At 46.4% G+C, this 8845-nt stretch overlaps 1 protein-coding gene across 2 annotated transcripts in view; it reads right to left on the bottom strand.

Moving 5' to 3' along the window:
• Window positions 1-7038: 7038 nt before the first annotated feature.
• The window catches only part of DAB2 (DAB adaptor protein 2), a 78624-nt gene continuing 76817 nt past the window's right edge, over window positions 7039-8845 (bottom strand). For both annotated transcript variants that reach the window (XM_049794791.1, XM_049794792.1), the window contains one exon: window positions 7039-8473. The gene's annotated coding sequence lies outside the window, so the exon portion shown is untranslated. The remainder of the gene's footprint in view (window positions 8474-8845) is intronic.

Below are 8845 nucleotides of genomic sequence, written 5' to 3'. Positions count from 1 at the left end.
GCGTTTTGTAAGCTCTTATATGCTCTATGTATTGCCTGTAGTTGCGTATCTCATCTCTGGGAGAGTGATTGGGATTATCATTTTGCTGTACTGGGCAATGTCGACTTACGAAATTATTACATCGCTGGTCGTGAGGTTAAACTGGTATCTGTATGAGGCAGTGATAACATTTCCATACTTTGGGCACCTTCTGTCGGATTTTATTGGTAATTACACCCCATCCATGGGGAAGTTAGGGGGGGATACTCCCCGCCATCCATTCGCCTCCCTTTCCTCCTTCCGACTAATTACAACAGCTTTTGAGAATTTTGAATATCCTTGGGATGCGCAAGCCAGCGTGCTGTTAGTGCTATGCCTCCTGAATATTTTTCAGGTCTTGTTTAGGGCTACAAAAAGGCTCTTTAAGAGGACCGCCCAGAGATCTGCCCCAAAGCTGGATATTCATGGGTGGCACGGCTTGTGGGAGGATATGGGCAGGTATCTAGAGAACTTCTCACCTCCAGTGGCTTGGAAGTGCACTCCCAAACAACTACAGAACCCTCATGAAGTGGTAGAATATTTGAAAGAAAAATGCTGTGGCTATCCCACAGACACACAACTCACTACACTGTGCTGGGCCCTGGCCAGTATCTACCAAACACTGCTTGATACTATGCAGCACCCTCAGGGGGAAAAGAGGGAAAAGATGGAAAACAGGACCACAGGCACCGTGGCTGCCCCAACCCCGACAACAGGCACCGTGGCTGCTCCAACCACGACAACAGGTACCGTGGCTGCCCCTACCCCGGTGACAGATACTGCAGCTAAACCAGAGAACCAACCTGTGCCAGTATCAGTCTCCCTTGTACAGAAAAAGAAACGCACAATGAAATCAGTTCGCTTAGTGAGAGATGAAGATGAACCAGGGTCATCGCGAGAACAGGAGGAAGAGGCAGAACCTGAAATAATTACCCGATCTCTATCCCTGAGCGAGTTGCGTGACATGCGAAAAGATTTTAGCTGCCACCCAGGTGAGCACATTGTTACCTGGCTGCTCCGATGCTGGGATAGCGGGGCTAGTAGTGTGGAATTAGAGGGTAAGGAAGCTAAGCAGTTGGGATCTCTGTCTAGGGAAGGGGGCATCGACAAGGCGATTGGGAGAAAAACACAAGTCCTCAGCCTCTGGAGGCGACTTCTGTTAGGTGTAAAGGAAAGGTACCCCTTCGGGGATGAAGTTATATGTCACCAAGGCAAGTGGACCACCGTGGAGAGAGGTATTCAGTACCTGAGAGAATTAGCCGTGCTGGAGGTGATTTATAATGATCCAGAAAATGCGCAGTCACCCACAGATCCAGATGAGGTCCAACGCACACAACCCATGTGGCGGAAGTTTCTGCGAAGTGCACCACCAACCTATGCCAACTCATTGGCAGTAATGTCCTGGAAAGAAGGCTATGGACATACGGTGGATGAACTGGCTGTCTAACTCCGGCAATACGAAGGAAGTCTCTCTCTTCCTCCCTACAGGCCTCCTCAGCTGTAGAGGAATTGTCCCGAGAGTTTCAGCAATTCAAAGTGGATCTGTCCCCCTCCTCACCTGTACAGGCCCGCATTGCAGTTATTGGGAGTAAGCGTTCCTCTGCCCAAGAGAGAGGAGAGAGAAAGTACACATGACGGGCTAACCTGTGGTTTTACCTGCATGACCATGGAGAGGACATGAGGAAGTGGGATGGAAAACCTACCTCAGTCTTGGATGCACGGATACAGGAGTTGCGAGAAAAAACAACCAGAAAAGAGGATTCTTCTTGGAAAACTGCTGCTCCAGTTTCCCATGAGCAGTCCCCCAGCCGCAGTAGATGGGCTGATCTCATTTCTGATCCCCTTGAAGGGACTTCTGATTTACGTGTGCAGAAAGTAAGTAATGGATATTCTAACCAGGATTAGAGGGGCCCTGCCTCCAGCCAGGTGGAGGAGAGGGACAACCGAGTCTACTGGACAGTGTGGATTCGATGGCCTGGCACATCAGACCCACAGGAATATAAGGCTCTAGTGGACACTGGTGCACAATGTACCCTAATGCCATCAAGTTATAAAGGGGCAGAACCCATCTGTATCTCTGGTGTGACAGGGGGATCCCGAGAGCTAACCGTATTGGAAGCTGAAATGAGTCTAACCGGGAATGAGCGGCATAAACACCCCGTTGCGACTGGCCCAGAGGCCCCGTGCATCCTTGGTATAGATTATCTCAGGAGGGGGTATTTCAAGGACCCAAAAGGGTACCGTTGGGCCTTCGGTATAGCTGCATTGGAGACGGAGGAGAGTGAACAGCTGTCTACCCTGCCGGGTCTCTCCCAAGACCCTTCGGTTGTGGGGTTGCTGAAGGTAGAAGAACAACAGGTGCCAACTGCTACCACGACGGTGCACCGGCGGCAATATCGCACCAACCGAGACTCCCTGATCCCCATCCATAAGCTGATTTGCCAACTGGAGAGCCAAGGAGTGATCAGCAAGACTCACTCACCCTTTAATAGTCTCATATGGCCCGTGCGGAAATCCAATGGGGAATGGAGACTAACTGTAGATTATCGTGGGCTGAATGAAGTCACGCCACCGCTGAGCGCTGCTGTACCAGATATGTTAGAGCTTCAATATGAACTGGAATCAAAGGCAGCTAAGTGGTATGCCACAATTGACATTGCTAATGCATTTTTCTCCATTCCTTTGGCAACGGAGTGCAGGCCTCAGTTTGCTTTCACTTGGAGGGGCGTCCAGTACGCCTGGAATCGACTGCCCCAGGGGTGGAAACACAGCCCCACCATTTGTCATGGACTGATCCAGGCTGCACTAGAAAAAAGGTGAAGCTCCAGAGCACCTGCAATATATTGATGACATCATCGTATGGGGCAACACGGCAGAAGAAGTTTTTGAGAAAGGGAAGAAAATAATCCAAATCCTTTTGAAGGCTGGTTTTGCCATAAAAGAAAGTAAGGTCAAGGGACCTGCGCAGGAGATCCAGTTCTTAGGAGTAAAATGGCAAGATGGGCGTCGTCAGATCCCTGTGGACGTCATCAACAAAATAGCAGCTATGTCCTCACCGACTAATAAAAAGGAAACACAGGCTTTCTTAGGTGTTGTGGGGTTTTGGAGAATGCATATTCCAAATTACAGTCAAATTGTAAGTCCTCTCTACCAAGTTACTTGGAAGAAGAATGATTTTAAATGGGGGCCTGAGCAACAACAAGCCTTTGAACAAATTAAGCAGGAGATTGTTCACGCAGTAGCTCTTGGGCCAGTCCGGACAGGACAAGATATTAAAAATGTGCTCTACACTGCGTCTGGGGAGAATGGCCCTACCTGGAGCCTTTGGCAGAAAGCACCTGGGGAGACCTGAGGCCGACCTCTGGGGTTTTGGAGTCAGGGACACCGAGGATCCGAGGCTTGCTATACTCCAACTGAAAAAGAGATCTTGGCAGCATATGAAGGAGTTCGAGCCACCTCAGAAGTGGTTGGTACTGAGACACAGCTCCTCTTAGCACCCCGACTGCCAGTGCTGGGCTGGATGTTCAAAGGGAGGGTCTCCTCTACACATCACGCGACTGACGTCACGTGGAGTAAGTGGATCGCACTGATCACACAGCGGGCTCGCATAGGAAACCCCAGTCGCCCAGGAATGTTAGAAGTGATCACGGACTGGCCAGAAGGCAAAGATTTTGGAATGTCGCCAGAGGAGGAGGTGACACGGGCTGAAGAGGCCCCGCTGTATAATAAACTGCCAGAAAATGAGAGGCAATATGCCCTGTTCACTGATGGGTCCTGTCGCATTGTGGGAAAACATCGGAGGTGGAAGGCTGCTGTATGGAGTCCTACACGACTAGTCGCAGAAACTGCTGAAGGAGAAGGTGAACCGAGTCAGTTTGCAGAGGTGAAAGCCATCCAGCTAGCGTTAGACATTGCTGAAAGAGAGAAGTGGCCAGTGCTCTATCTCTATACCAACTCATGGATGGTGGCAAATGCCCTATGGGAGTGGCTACAGCAATGGAAGAAGGGCAACTGGCAGCGCAGAGGTAAACCCATCTGGGCTGCCGCACTGTGGCAAGATATCGCTGTTCGGATAGAGAAGCTAGTGGTAAAAGTACGTCACGTAGATGCTCATGTACCCAAGAGTCGAGCCACTGAAGAACATCAAAACAACCAGCAGGCGGATCAGGCCGCCAAGATTGAAGTGTCTCAGGTGGACCCGGACTGGCAACATAGAGGTGAGCTATTTGTGGCTCAGTGGGCCCACGATACCTCAGGCCATCAGGGAAGAGATGCAACATATAGATGGGCTTGAGTTCGAGGGGTGGACTTGACCATGGACACTATCGCACAGGTCATCCATGAATGTGAAACATGTGCTGCAATTAAGCAAGCCAAGCGGCAAAACCCCCTGTCACATGGAGAGCGATGGCTGAAATATAAACAGTGGGAGGCCTGGCAGATTGACTATATCACACTCCCACGAACACGCCAAGGCAAGTGCCATGTGCTTACAATGGTGGAAGCAACCACTGGACGGCTGGAAACATACCCTGTGTCCCATGCCACCGCCCAGAACACTATCCTGGGCCTTGAAGAGAAAATTTTATGGCAACACGGCACCCCAGAAAGAATCGAGTCGGACAACGGGACTCGCTTCTGAAACAACCTCGTAGACACCTGGGCCAAAGAACGTGGCATTGAGTGGGTATATCACATCCCTTATCACGCACCGGCCTCTGGAAAAATTGAACGATACAATGGACTGCTGAAAACTACATTGAGAGCGATGGGGGGTGGAACTTTCAAGCATTGGGATACACATTTAACAAAAGCCACCTGGTTAGTTAATACTAGAGGATCCACCAATCGGGCTGGCCCCGCCCAACCAAGAGTTCCACATACTGTAGAAGGGGATAAAGTCCCTGTAGTGCGCATGAGGGGTATGTTAGGAAAGACAGTCTGGGTTAGTCCTCCCTCAAGCAGAGGCAAACCCATTCAAGGGGTTGTTTTTGCTCAAGGACCTGGGTACACCTGGTGGATGATGCAGAAGGACGGGGAGGTTCGATGTGTACCTCAGGGAGATTTGATTTTGGGAGAGAAAAGCCAGTGAATTGGGCTGTATGATATTTAACTGCTAAATAACCTGCCAATGCATGTCATTGTATCTATAGTGTCTATATGCCATATCAAGGGTATTATTGTGAGAATTATCCAAATGACTACAGGATGGACTTTTGAAACTGAGCCAAGTACAACAGCGATAGAACTTGAACTGGCACCCAGCAATTTCCTCAAGATCAACATCTTCGACCTGCAGACCAGGGGCATGAGTTACACCAAATGTACTAGCCACAAGTTCCAGAGGCAGCGTACAACAACCCAACATCTCACACCATCTCTCTCTTATCCTGAAGAACTGTTACAACAGATAGAGCCCCAAAATCGATGGACACATTAGAGGGATAGCCCATAGGCTAAAGGAACACCATGTGTGTGTGTGTGTGCGCGAGGTCGGGGCAGTGGGGAGTCCATATACTTCTATATAAGACAAGGAAAGTAGTAGTGGTTGATTAGAAAAATGTAAGATCTGGGCATGATGTAGATGGTATAGAATAAGGGGTGGATAATGTCCTGGGTTCAGCTGGGATAGAGTTAATTTTTACAGGAACCTGGGAGGTGGGGGCACAGCCGGGGCAGCTGACCTGAACTAGCCACTATTCCATACCACGTGACATCATGCTCAGTATATAAATGGGGAGCGGGCCGGGGGGTGGTCTCGGTTTTTGGTGGGGGAAGTGGCGGAGCGTCGGGTCCGGGGTGGTGAGCAGTTGCACTGTGCATCACTCTTTTTGTACACTCTTTCATTAGTACCGTTGTTGTAGTAATTTCTTTGTGTTGTCCCAGTAAACTGACTTTATCTCAACCCTCGAGGTTCCAGTTTCTTTTCCTTTTCCCTCCTCCGTCTCCTCCCCATCCCACCGGAGGGGGGCGGAGGAGTCAGCAAGTGGCTGCGTGGTCCTTTGTTACCGGCTGGGCTGAAACCAGGACACAGACCAGCAAGCATCTTTGGCCAGCCTGCAAGAGGTCCTGCTAACCAGCTCTTAGTGATCATTCCAACAGCTGTTTCAAAACTCCAGCATAGTAAGAATGTTAATTTTAGCTTGACCAGCAAATGGTCATTTAGTTGCTTAACTCAAATGCTGGCAAACATATTCCTTTACTCAAGCACCAAGATAGTCAATTGCTTTTTTAGTTATAATAGTAACTTTAAGTAATAAATCACATGTTGCCATGCAGCCAAAAAAGTAAAAAAAAAGAACCCCAACCCCCCAAAAAACCCAACCAACCAAAAAAACTGCAGTGAGTCTCTATGAAGCACCACAAGACCTATCTTTCAAGCTAGGTACCAACTCCCTTTCAAGAAGTTGTTTTCAGTCCTTCAACCATACAACTCAAACAGTATTAAAAGTAAGCAAACAAGCACCTGTTCTGTTTATTCAGTGATAAAGCAGGCTGACAGCTACAGGTCTGTTTCCAGTACTAATGGCTAGTCTAAAACAGTAACTTTCTAAGGGATTTATTCTTTTTAGCTATCTGCATTAATGGAGTTGTAAAATTTGTTCTGAACATGAGCTAAATGTTCTAATTAGTTTTCCCAGCATCAGACTAGACTTTCTGCAAAATCGGAATAGACAAGTCAAATTAATGAAACTTCTGAATGCAATGCAATTTAAGTACCCAGCTTCCATGGTCCTGCAGATGGGAGCAAGAAAGCATCTTTAGTAGCAGCAAACTCAGTTTTGGGACAAGCTTCTAGTGACAGTTTACTAAGTCAGCTGGGAATTTTATTTTTTTACTGTGGAACTGCATTTGTTGAACAGGCCCGATGCAAGAAGCTACAGAAAGACTTAAGAGTTTGCTATCACACAGCTATAGTAAGGACCTGTGAGAAACAATTCTTAGCAGGCTTTGAATACCTAGTGTCAGCTAGACCACAAAACTGAGTTATGGAGGAGAGAATCAACAGCCACACTAATGTTTGGTATGAAGAATTGCTTTTGTTTAATGTCATTAGGTAACATCACTTAAGATACTACAGTTTTATGTAACAGTGTAACATTCATAAGTTTCCACATTTCCAGTTTGAGACAAATACTTCAATTCATAGCTTTTTTTGCATTACAGAAAGTGCAAGAGAGGTTTATATACAAGACTAATTGCATGACTGGCTGAATTTGGTACTAAGGCTGTATTCAAGTTGACTTTATTAGCTCTCCAGTTCAGCAATTGCTTAGGCATTTGATTTAACAATACCATTTCAAGTTTATACTTTGTATTAACAGTAAAACCTCTGACACATCAGCCACCACTGGCCAAGAATGTAGTTGTTACAGTCAGTTGTAACCAACTGATTTAAAGATTTGTTAGTAAGACATTCCTTGGAAAAGGTGTGGTTTTCAAGAGATGGATGACTACCACATATTAACAGCATCTGTTCACAAGGAATCTAGTCACAGATTGAAGCCATGATTGTCTTTTTGCTTTCTAACATACTGGAAACATGCCACACTATACCATATGACAAGTCAAACTGAGCAACATCAGGGACATTGTGAGATACACGCAAGAAGCCTATCTGCTTGTTCCATTTGTCTGCCAAGCCATCCTAGTAGATTTCCCTCCCCGAAAAAAGCCATATTAGCGCCAAGACAACACTTAGTGCCCAGGACTACCTTAATGTTCTGCAAGAAGTGTTTCAGCTTATCTGACCCTACAGTGTAGGCCTCTAGTACTCAGGACTCCAGCAGTTCTGTTATAGACCCCACAGTTAGTTATTACACATCTATGGCAGAATGGTATTTTTACAATGAGTTCGATAGACAAGTATTGGATTTTTTCTTTCCCTACCATACAGTTTACACATTTGTGGCTCAGAGACCAAGTCATATGTCCAGTCACCAATTAGAAATGCATAGAGTCCACTTAACTTCACAACTGGCTGCTGTTGTGATAACAGGCAACTGACCTCGTTGTTTAAAGTGTGGACTTTTAGCTACTAATTCAGTTCCCTGATGTGCAGACAACACTTCTTCCCCAGGTACATCCAGTTCCTGTATTTTGGGACAGAAAGCGCTACATAAAAAGGAATTGTAGTGACCATGTTTACAAGACACATGACTTAGTCTTGCTAAGCTCCTCTCTGGAAGATTGCAAAGAACTATAGTAAAATTACCATTCACCAGTTTGAATTTGGGTCTCCAGCATGAGTCCAGCTCTACATTTGCTTTGCCCTGAATTATCATCTTCACAGCATGTTCATTGAGGGGTCATGTTTCAATCCACCTGGGCATGTTTTAGATTACAGACATCATGGAACAGCAGCAAGAGTGGCAGACAGCAAAGTGAAACATGTAGAAAAATCATGTTGAGAAAAGGTCCAGTTGCTACTCCATTTGTCCTTTCCTGGTTATGCCTAGTATGATGAAAAGGACTTAGGGTTAGGATGGCTGTAAGTTACAGTTTTATTGCTTAAACTAGCTTAGAGCCACTGAGAACAAAAACTAAAGCAATAAATAGCAAGACTTGTCTTCTGTTAGAAGCCAGACCATATTTCAGGTGAAGACTTAGAGGTGTGGCAGTGGAATAGATTTGCTAGTCTGACAGTTCACATTCTCTAGTCAAGGGTACAAAAGTTTGAGTTACATTAGTTTCTAGTAACAAAAGCTCTCATAATAGCTGTTATTCTGTTTTTACACCAATTCACCCAGAGCACAAACCCACAATTATTTAGGGGATTAAACTTCAGAAAGTTGGATGGGGCACTGTGTGTTAACACTCTCCTAAA

The sequence above is a fragment of the Accipiter gentilis genome, chromosome Z (genome assembly GCF_929443795.1).
Source record: "Accipiter gentilis chromosome Z, bAccGen1.1, whole genome shotgun sequence".
NCBI lineage: Eukaryota > Metazoa > Chordata > Aves > Accipitriformes > Accipitridae > Astur > Astur gentilis.
The sequence above is the reverse complement of the archived record's forward strand: the minus strand, read 5'-3'. Positions and strand labels throughout refer to the sequence as shown.